This window comes from Mastigoproctus giganteus, chromosome 9 (genome assembly GCF_048544385.1).
Source record: "Mastigoproctus giganteus isolate SK-2022 chromosome 9, ASM4854438v1, whole genome shotgun sequence".
NCBI lineage: Eukaryota > Metazoa > Arthropoda > Arachnida > Uropygi > Thelyphonidae > Mastigoproctus > Mastigoproctus giganteus.
This window is the reverse complement of record NC_143583.1, coordinates 99782787-99797724: the sequence shown is the minus strand read 5'-3', so window position 1 is coordinate 99797724 and position 14938 is coordinate 99782787. Positions and strand designations below refer to the sequence as shown.

Here is a 14938-nt window from a genome sequence, read left to right as displayed (position 1 = left end):
GGCTCATCGGTGTATATATACAATTATTTTATTTTATTTAGATAATTTTAAAAAACTTCTTTTCACACTTTTCATCACTGAAAAACTGTGTTTTTATATCAAACTGTTGAAAGCTAAGATCATACTCCTTCAATAAGCACATTACAATTTTCACCTTTTTCTACTCTAATACAAATATCATTTCTGTATAAGGTAAACACAACATCTATGTTTTTAACCAACTTTCTGTTAAGTATTGTTTCAGTTTATTAAAAAACTGAAACAATACTTATTTCACAGATATTATGCGATTAACCCTTTCGAATATGTAGGCACATAAGTAAATCTTCATTTTTCCCATAATTTTGAGCACATTTCAAATAATGTGCTTATGTACAAATTGTCCATTATATGCTGCCATTTCTTATCTACGTTTCCAACTAATAGTAGATTTTTTTTTTTTAATAGATAACATGAAAATAGCTTTGAAATATCACTACATTATACCTGCTATCTACTGTTGTCTGATTTTTGCTTTCAAAAGTTGCAATTGAAGTAATTCTGTGGAATTCACCATAAGTTCATGAAATTAAACTTGAGTGATATACAAATAGATGTAAAGGATATTATTACTTCTAAAGAAAAAAAAGAAAACAGAGTAAAAATTTATTTTTTTATTCAAATTTTTTAATTTTTAAAAGAGAATTCTGGTAAAGGCAATTAGCACATTCTTAAAGTTTAAAAGTTGCAACACTTCTAGTATAGCTTACCTCCTGATGTATGGTTAAATCATGAGTGAAGAAATTAAAATGTGAGAAGATTAAAATTTAGCATAGTTAAAATTATCATTGAGAAAAACAGTGCACTTCTTTCTTTGCTTGTCAATTATAAACTAAACCCATAGGATATGGAAAAGGGAAGAACCAAAAGTCCTAATGCGGGACTTTTGTTATACATCATCAACTGGTTCAGTGTAATGTAAAAGACTTATTTTTTAAAAGTGAAATCTAGCTCCCATGATGCATGTTTTGGGAATTTCTGTTTCAACTGCTATTTGGATGATAAGTTTGTAGGTATCTTCATGTTAAGGACATTGGCTTGTGAGTTCTGCTGAAACCACTGGATGGCCATGGTTTCGTATACAGGCAACACCTGTATAACACTGTACTTCTACAACACTGTTTCGCTCTAACACAGTTTGAGAATTGATGGAAATCTCACACAACACGGTATTTTTGAGCTAGGAAAACCCTGCTATTAAGTAAGATGTAATTTTCAACATTTCCATTCCTTTTTGTGAATCCCTGCCATTGACTCGCTAGTTGCTATTGCCTTCATGGTATTTTTCCAAAGCATTTTTGGAGGCCACTACCATAAAACAATAAAAACAATTTGCAGTTTCCTGGTCTTTTCTGTTAGTGTAATCAATTATAAATGGGTAGTAAACTCTCTTGCATTTGATATAGTACCGATAGCTGGAATTCTGTGGGTTTTCACACTATTATAGTGAAATGTGTTTCCCCTTTCTTGAAATATTCACTCATATAAAAATCATAAATAAAATTTTCAGAAACTCATTACTCCGTATCATGTTTGTTGCAACTTGTGCGTGTCATGTTCTTTGTTATTAATCACTTATCATTTTTACTGAAATATTTATTAGTACGAACATATCACAGTATGTATTAATTAATTAATTAATTATGATTGTAAGAGTGATAAAGCTCAATATGTCCTACTAAAGTTATTATTAGAAACTATAAGAGGAAACCACATACCTTTATGTAGGACCAGAATTATCTTAACCCTCACAGTCAAAGGATTATGTGATTATAACGAATAAATATCCCATGTTTAATTAAAAACTACATTAAAATTATAAAAATAGATACATATTAAAAGATTATCATGCATTCAATTCTCATCCTCAACGTAACACATCAATAAAAGCCAGGGGAAGCCAACAGCCATCAACACCCCCAAAAAACCCTATTGATGTCGCATGCTAACATGAGAACTGAAAACAATTGTCAAATTAATCCTTAAGAAACATAAGATAAATGTACATGGAATTAAAATATCTAAAAACATAAAATTGTCTAAACTTCTTATAAGGGACTAAACTTATTTGGGAAGATTCCATGCTCACAAGAAGTAAAGTGTTTTTTGTGAATGATGTCTACTCTTTTGTATACATAAACTTATCGAATCCCTACTGATTATTTATACTAACCAATGTGTGAATTACCACTCACACATGCACATAAAATACCACGAGTCCGAAATAGTGTAAGGCCTGCTAACATTAATGGAATTTGCATTTAACCTCATTTCCAGTGTTTCAGCAATTAATAACTTAATATATTCTTGTTGTGTATTTAAAACGGAACACATGACTATCATTGATAGCATGGAAAGCAAATTCCAAAGCACATGTGCTTCTAGCCCTAACCAATGCCGCATATTGTTGTATCCTCATTGAAAGATAATTTTGTGTTGAACCAATATATGAGGAACTGCATTCACCGCAAGTAATATTATAAACAACATTGTGTGCATCCATAGTTGCAACTGAGCTGACCGCTCTATGTTTCGAAACATCATGGAGTTTAGTAGTCGGTTGGACAATAATCTGAAATTCAGTGTTCTTAAAAATATTAATGAATTGTTTATGCCAATAGTGTATATATGGAACTTTAATAAAATGTTTCTGCTCATACCTGTTATTCATTATACCAATCTAAAGTTTGTTTTGCTTGTTGTCTTATCTTCATAATAGTACCAAATGTGTAACCCCTATTTAGAAATCTTTTTGCAAGTTCCATAACTCTTGAGCAGAGCTATATTTGTATGCATTGTAAAACTGATTAAAAATAATGCTCCATTTATATGTGAATGGATGATAGGTAGAACAGTGTAAGAATTTGCCAGTATTTGTTGGTTTCCTATAAATTTTGAAATGTATATTCTCATCAACATTAGTTAAAGTAAAATTTAGGAAATTTATAACTTTTTTCCTGTAGATTTTCTATTTCTAAAGTAAAATTAAGTATGGTATGTATCTTATTTAATAAATTCAAAACATTATTAACTATATTATCCTTTGTATCTATCATCCAAGTATCTATCATAAAAATGTTAGATTTGGGAGAAACGGTGTTAAATGTAACTGTTTGTTTTATTAAGGTAAATTTCGGCAACTAGTCTGCTCAAGCTTAAGACCCATCGGTAATACAAATATTTGTTTATAAATTTTAGATTGTAAATTAATATAATTGGCTTGAACAAGAAATTTAATTAAGTAAAATATTTCATTTTTTGGTAAATTAGACTTATTGAAAATTACTGAATCGTCGTTAATTAGATCCCACATTGTGTCTAATGCATACTTGACATGTACATTCATATACAAATAAACTACATCTAGAGAGATTAATTTATCATCTTTAACTTTTTCTCTTTTAACTGATTAAACAATATATCCGAAATCTTTAAACTGAATGAGCAGATGTCATCTTTTAAGGGCATAAATGGTGATATTGTTGTACACGCTTGAACTAATGACATTAAGAGTAAGAGATTTGCAGATTTACTCAAAGTACAGGTCAATGTTGAAATAAATTCGCAAGTTAGGGTTGAATGTGAAAGTGTCTGCACTTCTGCCCAGACACAATAAGAGGGTATATGATGAGAGCCTTGTCGATCGATTCGGCCCTGGAGAGATTGTGCAAGGCTCAAGGGGTAGAATTTTTTTTCAGCCTGCTCTGTGCTTGTTAACAGGAGAGACTGCTTCTACAGGGATGGGGAACATTTAAATAGAAATGGTGCAAGAATATTTGCTAATGCTATCAAGGCAGTGTTGAGTGGGTTGGAAAATTGCTAGCTTGGGGAGGGGGGATACACAGACAAGGTTAACAGTGGCTGCAGGCAGAGGCAAAAGTGATTCTTGGTTCATCTATTGGAATGAGCAGAAGCATGGAAAGCAAGGCAATGGAGATTTCCAGGACTCTGGGAGTCATAGTGGAACAAATAAATACATGGGCTGTGTTAGGGTAACTAAAAGTAGAAACAGGTGAGCTTGAAGTGCTAGTCGAGACATCAAAGGCAGATACTGTTGGGATATCAGAGACGTGGTGTCACACAGATATGAGCAGTGCAGAATTGGAATTTGGGGAGTACAATGTGTACAGAAAGGATAGACAGGACAGGAAGGAAGGGAGGAGGGGTTATGCTGTTAGTTAAGACACACATAAAATCTAAGGAAGTGCATCCAACTGATGTTGGTAGAAAATGCAATTTTGAATGTGTTTGGTGTGACATAAGCTGGGAAAGGAAAAATGAGAGTGGGCGTTATAGGCCTAATGAGCAATTGTGCAGAGAAATAGAGTGGGCCAGTAAATCAGACTGTGTTATAATGGGGGATTTTAACTTTCCAGATATTGAATGGAATTTGTGGGTTGGTCACTTGCACACTAGCAAGATTTTTTTGGATTCATTGGATGGCTGTTTTCTATAGCAGCATGTTTGAGAGGCAACCAGAGGGAGTAATACTCTTGATCTGATTATCAGCAGTGATTATTCATGCACTAAGAATTTGCAGATAAAGGAATGACTGGGTGACAGTGATCACAATGTATTGATATGGGAATTACTTAAAGATGTAACTACCATCAAGGCTAAAGAGAAGGACTTTTGCTTTCGTAAAGGTGACTACAGGGGTCTCAGACAGTTTTTAAATTCTGTACAGTGTGATGTTAGCAACGTTGAATTCTAAATGGGAAGCCTTCAGGCTTGGAGGCTACTGGGCTTTTCATTCCAACTAAGAAATACTGTTCAAGGTTCAGGCCTAAATGGATGTCAGATGAATTAATGAGGCTCATGGCAAAGAAGAAAAATGTATGGGATGCATATAAATTATCAGGTGACACAGAAGCCTATGAGGTGCCTCCGTAGCCAGGTGGGCAAGAGAAGCAGTGCGTAGCACATGCTTCTTGATTAGACCGGGGTTCGAGTCCATGACCACCAAATACGGAGGATGTGGAAAGGTCAGGGAATGACCACCGCATATCCCCAGAGCAATATGGCCTTAGTTGCTAATGCTCCTAAAAACCAAATAACAACAGAAACCTATGGCAGATATAAGCTTGTCTGTAATCAAGTCACAAAGGAGGTTAGGCAGGCGAAGGCAGATTACGAGAAATCCTTGGCAAAGGGTGCAAAGAATTCTTTACTTATGTAAATTCTAGAAGGAAATGGATGAATCACATTGGACCACTTAACACAGATGGGTTTACTATTGATGATCATGCTCAGGTAGCTGATAAACTGAATGAGCATTTTACATCTACATTCACACATAAGGAGTTATTCAATGAGGGGAATGTCAGAAGTTTATCAAACTCTAACAGGGAGCTAAGTGATTTTGTAATAACTGAAAGCAAAGTGGAGTAGAAATTATCGAAGTTAATCCTAAGGAGGGCACCTAGGGTGAACGGGATCTATCCAGTTATTAACGGAGGCAGCAAAGGGAGTAAGCAAACCCTTAGCCATAATTATGAGAGTTTCCTTGGACTCAGGGGAGGTTGTCATGGACTGGAGGTGTGCAAATGTATCACCAATTCACAAAGGGAGTTCAAAAGGTGACAAGTAACTATAGACCTGTTAGTTTAACTTGTGTTCCAGGGAAAATAATGGAGCCACTAGTTAAAGAAGCATTGCAGGATCATCTAGACAAGACTGCAGTAATAGTTAAGACACAGCATGGGTTTGTTAAAGGGAGGCCTTGAATGTCAAAAATAATTTTGACATTCAAAAACTGAAATTATTAAAAAAAATAATTTTGACATTCAAAAACTGAATGTCAAAATAATTTTCATATCATATACTTGGATTTCAGGAAAGCTTTTGATACTGTTGCAAACAGAAGACTGCTGTATAAATTGGAGTGGTATGGCATTAATGGTAAGTTGCTACAATGGATAAAGGAATGGTTGAGTGGTAGACAACAGAGTGGTAATCAATGGACACTGCTCTTCATGGACAAATGTTATTAGTGGAGTTCACCAGGGTTCAGTGCTGGGCCCATTGTTGTTTTGTGTATTCATCAATGATATCGATGAAGGTATATTGGGTTTAATGTCCAAGTTTGCAGATGATACAAAGGTTGGCAGGGTTGTTAACGACAGTAAAGACAGTATGCTACTCCAACTGGATCTAGATAAGTTGGGCAAATGGGCTGAAAAGTGGCAACTGAAGTTTAACATTGACAAATGCAAAGTACTGCAAATGGGTAGCAATAACCCAAGAGAAAATTACCAACTGTGTGGTACTGTACTAAGGAAGTGGAAAGTGAAAAAGACTTGTGGGTAATTGTGCAGTCAAATGTGAAGTTTGCTAAGAAGTGCAGACAGACTGCCAGATCAGGTCATGTAGTCTTGTCAATGATATATAGGAATTTTGCTAGCACGGTCAGGGAGGTGATTATCCCATTGTACAAGGCAATGGTCAGCCCACACCTAGAGTACTGTGTACAGGTCTGGGGGCCTCATTTTAGGAAGTATGTAGAGTTGCTAGAATGAGTACAAAGAAGGGCAACAAGATTGGTGAGGGGAACAAAGGGGTGCTCTTACCAAGAAAGGCTTAAGTCTGAAAAATTGCAGCGCCTGAAGAGTAGGTACCTGCGAGGTGATCTGATTGAGATGTATAAGGCCTTGAATGAGTTGAGCAAGCTGAATTCTGATGGGATTCTTCCTCTTGCTCAGATTAAGAACCTGAGGGGGGGGGGAATAGACGTCCATGGTGGAAGTCTGATCCACCAATCAACCACCCACACAGCATCTTTTATTGTGGGAGTTGATAGCCTAAATAAATTTAAGGCTGAGCTGGACAGGCATTGGAACGAATGGAGGGGTGAGATTGAGTTTTTTTTTTTTTTTTTTGGCTAATGCTGCATAAGCTTGCTTTCTTGCATCGCATGCCTCTAATAATGCTAATATTAGTGTCAAATGTAAAGGTCTAATAATCCCATATAAATATGTCACAAGTGATGAAAAAGCTGAATTTCTATAAGAGACAATGTGTCTAATAGGATGTCCCATTTTGTGCAACTTGACCTGTCCAAAAAGAGTGGGTACATTAGTTCTAGCCTTTAGATTTTTTAACAGTGGCATTGAAATATAATCTTTTTTTCCTGTATTCAGTTAACATTCTATTAAACTATTTAATTACATCGTTGAACGTTGTTTTTTCTACCAATTTTTAGTATTAATTAAGCTATGTATGTAAGCGTAAATTTATTTTTATTTTTATTTTGCTAACTGGAAAATATTTTTCAGATTTTCACATATCAATTAAAGTGGGAGTCCACTGTATTTTGTTGGGAGAGCCCTGGGTTAGGTTCTGTGCTATTGAACTTTTGCTTGTTTGAGACCATAAAAAAATAATTGTGACTTCAAAGGGTGCAGTTTGTGACTTTTAAAGAGAGCAGAAGGTACACTAAATCTAGATGCTGCAGAAGAGATTGTGCTTAGCAGCAATGAAGAGGAAGAAAATTAAATGAATGTACATTATCTCACATATAAGTATCACAGTTTGTAAAGTAAGATGTTTGTTCAGTTATTACTATTTAAGTTACTACTATTATAAAAATAAAGTTGAAATATTAAGTTATTATTACTATAAAAATTTAGTTTCCAATAGTTATAAAAAAAATTGCATATTTTTGTTAGCTTTTGGAACATAACCCCCCCTTTTTGTACTGGTTCTTAGTCCCATATAACACAGTTTCACATTACATGAGATTTTGTTGGAACCAAACTACCGTGTTATATGAGGGTTACATGTATTTAATATTTATAGCTGGAATTTAATTTCATTAACATTATAGTGGGGAGTCAGTCAAGTCTGTATCCTTGCCATGACCCCTGAAACTTTACATCCTGGATGCTAATATCAATAAGACTCTTTGAAGATCAATCCTTCCCCTTTCTCGGACAACATCAGAGGCAATCCCCAACATAACCACACCAGTGGGAACGCAGTGTACCCACAATGGATAGAGGAGCACGCCTTTCCAAAAACTTGGGCTTAGCCTAACCACCCAGCCAGGTTCCCCGGCTAGGGTCACAGGTCAAATAGTGGGTCTGTTTTTCTCTTCCAGGATAATGTTCCTATTCTAACTGTGGGCTATGCAACACAGGAATGACAAGCTGATTGCATTACTTTGCCCAAAACTCCAATAGAATATGACATGTCAACATGCTCAGAACAATATTATCTATTTCTCTGTAGAAAACACAACTATCATAGAGGAGTGGTACTGGTCATAAAAAAAGAACTGAGCTGATGCTGTAATCGAGGCAAAGCCAATATCAACAAGAATAATATCAATAAGACTGCAAACTCAAGAGCAAAAGCCAGTGATAAAGATAATCCAGGCCTATGCACCGGATAAACCCCATTCAGACGAGTACAGAGACCTCTTCTATGAAGAACTACAAGGAAAAACTAGATGCAATGAACAGAGACTTCCTAATAACCATGGGTTTCAAAGCAAGAATAGGAAGATCTCCTCAATCTAAGAATAGGAAGGGGTAAATTTGGATAGGAGAGAGGAATGAAAGCAGAAGACTTAATTCTGCAGAAACAACAGTCTGATAAATGTTAACACTTTGTCCAACAACAGACCCCAACATCCACACACCTCCAGAGAGCACCATCAAAATTTGCAAATACTACATTAAAAACAAGACATGGACTCACACTATAGGTCACTCTCCTCTAGCATCAAATTCAAGTACCTTATGAGGACAAAGAGAGTAAAGTGAATTGTTGTGTACAAACTCAGAATGGGATTTACAAAAAAATACAATGGAGAAAATCAAAAAGAGACTGAACTCCAGCAGTTGCTGAGCACCTTCTAGCTGGAGGGGAAAAAACAGTGAAGGGAACATCCAAACAAGTATTAGGGTTTAGAGCAGTGCTTCTCAAAGTGGGTGATATCACCCCCTGGGGGCGTTTTAATTATCAATGGGGCATTAGGCATGAAAGGGGGAAATGGGGGGGGCGATAGGCATTTATCTGCAATCACCGTCAGCATTTAGTTGCGAAAAAACTTGGTGATCAACTGCACAATTCTCTACAAACTGTTATTACTGCTATAAACAAAATTAAAGCACATTCTTTGAATGATCATATATTTTGAAATCTTTGTGATCAAAACAGTGAAGATTTTGAACGATTGCTACTTCAATCCAAGGTTCAGTGGCTGTCAAAAGGCAACTGTCTCAACAGATTTTATGAACTCTGATACTGTTGTAGAGTTTTTTGAAGATAGGAACAATGACCTTAGTAATGACCTCAAGAAAATGAAAACTAATATTGCTTATCTTGCAGATTTATTTACTAGATTCAACTCAATGAACTTACATTTACAAGGACAAGATGTAACTCTTATTAAGGCGAAAACTCAAATTTCAGCATTGATTTCAAAATTAAAGCTTTTTATGCACAATGTAGAACGACGTGAATTGTATCAATTTCCAAATCTGTTGGAAATAGACAAAAAAGAAAAAATAGCTGATGAAATTCTACTAACCTTTTGTAATCATCTAGAAATGTTGCATAGAGATATGCAGGAAAGGTTCAAAGATCTCCTTAATTTGAAAATTCCAGATTGGGTTATAAATCCTTTTTTAAATAATGACAATGGTGAACGTTTTGTAGAAGAAGAATTGATTGAGTTACAAAATGAAGTTGAACTGAAGCCAAAATTTCAAAATTCATATCAGGAATTTCGGTTACAAAAGAAAATCCCTGATCATTATCCTGCACTGTGGGGAACTGTAAAAAAATTACTTATTATTTCTTTTCCAACGTCGTATCTAGTCGAAATCTGTTTCAGTGCTAATATCTCAATTGCTGATTAAACAAAGAAATTGTCTGGATGTTGTTAAACGTGGCAATTTATGACTTCTACTTACAGATATTAAACATAATATTGATAAGCTAATAAATCTCCACCAAGCTCATCGATTGCATTAAATATTAAATTATAATTAACTATTTCCATTAATATCATGACTTATTTATGTAATTAACTTTAATTTTTATTACTTAATTTAAATGACTATAACTGACTGTATTTATATAGTTGTAATTTTTTATGAAGAAGGAATAAAGTGCAGTAAATAGTTTTCTTTATAATTCACACACATACATGCAGGGCTGCATTTATGTTTTGGGAGGTAAACAGACAAATATTCATTTCAGTTATTTAGCTTCACTTTATATTGGTGGGCTAAAAAAAAGCCCTGGTGAGGGCTTTTTTTTAGGGGGGGGCAGTGATTCAATCAAGGGGGGCAGTGATCCAAAAAAGTTTGAGAAGCACTGGTTTAGAGAAAGAATAAACAATGAATGGATAAGACACAAGATAATGGAAATTTGAGAGGAAAAGAGAAAAGCCAAGATTAAACTAGCACAAATGAGCTCAGCAGAAAACAGGGAAAAATATAAAAAATGGCTCAAAAATGCAGAGGCTAAAATCAACTGGCTGGACAAGGCAGACAAATACAAAGAAGTTAACAACTGCATGATAATAGGAAAATATGGAAAACGATTAAAGAAACCTCCAGAATCTTTACTACCCATTCAGTAATCATCAAGGACTGTTTAGGCAACGTAACTGGGAATATAGAGAAGCATGGAGAGCACATTTCACAGATCAGCTATTGTCTTGCCCCCACTTGTGAGAAAATTTTCCCAGAGAAAACCCACATGGCAATATACCAGATGAAGGATAATTGCATTTCTGATACAGATGCAATACCTATAGAACTGTGGAAACAGGGAGAGCAGACAACCAACTTTTCAACCTCATCCTAGAAAAAAAAAATGAGATACCAGATAAACGGAGAAAAGGAATCCTTATCTCCATCTGTAAGAAAGATGATCGGCAACTCTGCTCAAACTACAACCCTGAATGCCTCTACTATGCCTATAAAACCTCTAAAGAAATGATATGAAGAGATCACAGAAAAAGACAGATGAGTTTCAGAACACGATGGAGCACAGCTGATGTGAGCTGCATGTTCCTAATATTGGCAGACTTACCTTGGGATAGAAACAAAAAGACACATTTTTCTAATTCAAGAACTACAAATAGGCCTTTGATTTCATGAACAGACAATGGTATTGTCACCACCACTCTAAACTTTCCAACTGAATGCTATAGAGACACTAATGCACTAGCAAAAGTACTGAACATCAAATTCAATAAAACCGCCATCACAAAAGTTGTCTTTCAGGGCTTACATAGGCTTGCAAAACACAATTCAGTAGAATTCTGACAGTTTTTTAAAGTTATTTCTAGTATAAAAAAGTTTCTGAAAAAACCCCTAGCAGGTTACTGCAGATACTACAACTATTGACACTGCTACGCCAATTCTTTGATTTTTCAGTTAGAAAACATTAGCTGTTTATATTTTGCTCAAATGTAAAGAAGAGGGACTTTTATTGAGCAATGCAATCAAAGAAATAGAAAAAGTACAGTCAGAAATTTCAACCATCCCAGGAGACATAAAAAAGAAAATAAGAAATAAATTTGATAATATTTTAAAAAATAACTCTGGATTTCATATTTTAAGGAAACTAGATGACTTTGTTAATTGAAATGGCATTTCCATTTCAAGTAGAGGCTTGAAAGGCTCACATTTTTAAATTAAACTTCCATTAAATTTGGAGCAACTTCCATCAATATGAAGAGATTGAACTCTGCTTTTAAAATTATTTTGGCAATAAATACCACATTGAAAAATATATTGTTTACTGTAAAATAAAATGTATGAGTTGTAAAATGATCTTTATGTTAAAACTCTTCATCTTTCCTTCCAAAGTTTTGTTATTTTTAAATAATGAATACCAATAATTTACAACTCTATTAGTTCTGATAAACTAGTAATAAAATGTAAAAAAAAAAAAAAAAAATAAATAATAGTAAAAAATGTTATTGCATATAACAGCATTTGGTGTATATTTTATCTGCTTTTGGCACATATTACCCAATCTCTATAACTATTAAACTATGCACCTAGTCTATCATATGACATAAAAGTACGAATGATATCAGTGTTGGAAAAGATGTTTTAAAGCTATCAAAATAATTGGGTGCAATACAGAAGAATGATTTTGGTATTCAGCATAAAGGACTCTTTTAATGATATTTATGATAATAATATTAAAATTTGTTAAAATATTGGGAAAAAAGTGCATTTGTATGTCTGCTGATGAAATGGTAGATTTTTATGGCTATTGTTGTTTCTACTTTTTACTTCTGATATTGTGCTATAAACTAACTGAAGTAAATACGGTGAAACTTCTCTATTATGAACTTCTATTTAATTTCTATTTATTATAATTTCTTTCTGGAATCGAGGCTACAGCATGTGGCTGCATATTTCTGAAGTTCTCCATTGCAGATTAGTTTTTGAAATAATTGAAGGTTTTTTTTATTTTAATAAACTAAACTGTAGTTAACGTATAGTTTGAATTCCTATAGCCACACAGGTTAGTTTATATTTGTATTTAGATAAGTATTTGAAAAGTTACAGCTTAATGTTCAGATAGCCTTTGCTATCAATATTTTGGCAGAAACTTTGTAACTTTCATCAGGTAGCTTAAATTTAATTTCACTAGTGGTTAAAAGTTTGGTCAGCAGTATAATTTCTGTATAATCTGTTAATTTAAATTCCGTAGTATATTGTAAGTTTAAATTTTTAAAGTATTTGGAAAGCTACAGCTTAATATTCAGATAGCCTTTATTATCGATATTTTGGCAGGAATTTTGTAACTTTTATTTGGTAGCCTAAATCTAACTTCTTTAGTGATTTAAGTTTTGTCAAAAGTTTAATTTCTGCAATATTTTGTAATATACTGTAAATATGAATATCATAATCTTTGCAAAGTTCAAATTTTACTTAAATTATGGTTGCTACATGATCCACTTAAAATACAAAGTCCAGAAACATCAAGATTCAAATGGAAATGCCTGCATGCACTCCTGATGCAAGTTGAGACTGTCATTTGTATAGCCAAGGCTGGTCTAGTAGACAAACCTAGCTCAACTGATGATTCTTTTTTTTTTTTGCAATCAATGTAAGGAGTGTACCAATCTCAAAGTACAAGTTGGCATGTTACGAGAAGAATTTGAGTCACTGAAGAAATTAGTTCTTGCCCTAGAAACAAATGTAACTGGGAGCTTGTCAGGGACTCAAGTATCTCCTGACCTGCCAAGCACCCCCAATTTGGATCCCAGAAAAGAACAGTCAAGTGCACGCTGTTCTGGTCAAAGGTGATCTAGTTTTATTGGGAAACTACTGTCAGGGAAATGGGTAACATTTTTTGTAATAAAGATAGGTAGTTCAGAATCAGGAGCATGTTTGCTAGGAGCAACAACTAATGTGCTAAACAACAGTAGTGAAGTAATATTAATTGGGGGGGGGGAATGTTTAGAACAGGGCTAGAAGATGAAGTTGAGGCTGGATATCATATGGTAACAAGAAACAGCAAGAGAATTTCATGGGGAAAAATCCATAATAAAGCAGAAAGTTTTTATTATTTTTTTTTTAATAATATATTGGATTGGCAACTTTATTAATATAATTAGTATACTAACACTAACTCAGGACTGTCCAGAAGTAAGACATAAAGAAAAAGCTAAAGTACCATGAAGGCTTCTGCTATGTTGATGCTATTATTAAATTGACTAATTCTGTCACAGCATCTGAAAAATATTTTCATGCCATAAGAGAAACAAAGAACAGTAATTAAATGGCAATACAACAGGACCTTTATTGACGAAAAATTTCAATTTCTTTAAAAAGAAAAAAAAAAAAAAAAAAAAGACTATCATTGGGGAGGAACCATCTACATCTGCTTAAAATTTATAGTATTAATATTTGCCACATTAAAATTCATTGTTTAAAACATTATATTATTCATTTTCTACTTGACACTTTATATTCAATTTTGGTTTGAATGTAAACATTCTCATCATAAGTTTATTTTTTACATTTATATCCTAATACCACTAAATTAAAAAAATTCTGTATATTGCAGGTAAATCTGCTTGTTTTTCATGAGCTATAACCTGAAAATATTTATATATAATTCCCATCTATTAGTCTGAATTAGGGAGGTTTTACTGTGGCAAATACACAGACAACAAATGCACAAAGGTGGTTTTCCCTGAAGGCTTTTACAAAGTTTAGAGGGTATATATATATATATATATACCCTCTAAACCATAGACAGCAGTCCAACCTACACATAAAATATCAATTTGAACATTGCAATATTAATATTTTTTAGTAAATAACACAAAAATGAGCTTGCAGCAACAGCTCAGAATCATTTGTGACTGAAGAGTTTCTTTACCATTATAATGGAAAAATATGTGACCTTGATAATTAATATAAAGTAAATTGTATTTTACTAAAAAATATTTTCATTCGATCAATGTTAATGTCTATTTTGTCAAATGGCTCAACTACTGATCAAGTAAAATCTTATATTTATTTTTAAACACACTGACCTGTCAGAAGATGCATGGGTATAGCAGACTATTTGATTAATTTATACTTGTTTAAAAATAGGACGGGTGATTATCAAAGGAAATTTGTTTATAATCTCCAAGACAGATATGCAATAAGAGAAGTGCTAATAATTTCACTGGTACAACAGAAACACAGTAGTACTCAATTAATAACAGGATGCACATTTTTTGTAGATGTGCAGATTCAAACATCCACTGTGTACCAGTAAACATGAATGATAACACAAGATCATGTCCAACCCCTTTATGACAAGGCTTTTAGTGCCTTTCAGAAACAGTCTGATCACTGATAACTAAGGGTGATGTATGTCAGTATTTTCATGTGCCTGGAAATTTGATGTTTCATAAAAG

The 14938-nt window shown here is 33.8% G+C and overlaps 1 protein-coding gene across 2 annotated transcripts in view; it reads right to left on the bottom strand.

Moving 5' to 3' along the window:
* The window catches only part of LOC150080589 (4-hydroxybenzoate polyprenyltransferase, mitochondrial-like), a 39475-nt gene that overhangs the window by 11488 nt on the left and 13049 nt on the right, over positions 1-14938 (bottom strand). The gene's annotated exons all lie outside the window — the stretch shown is intronic.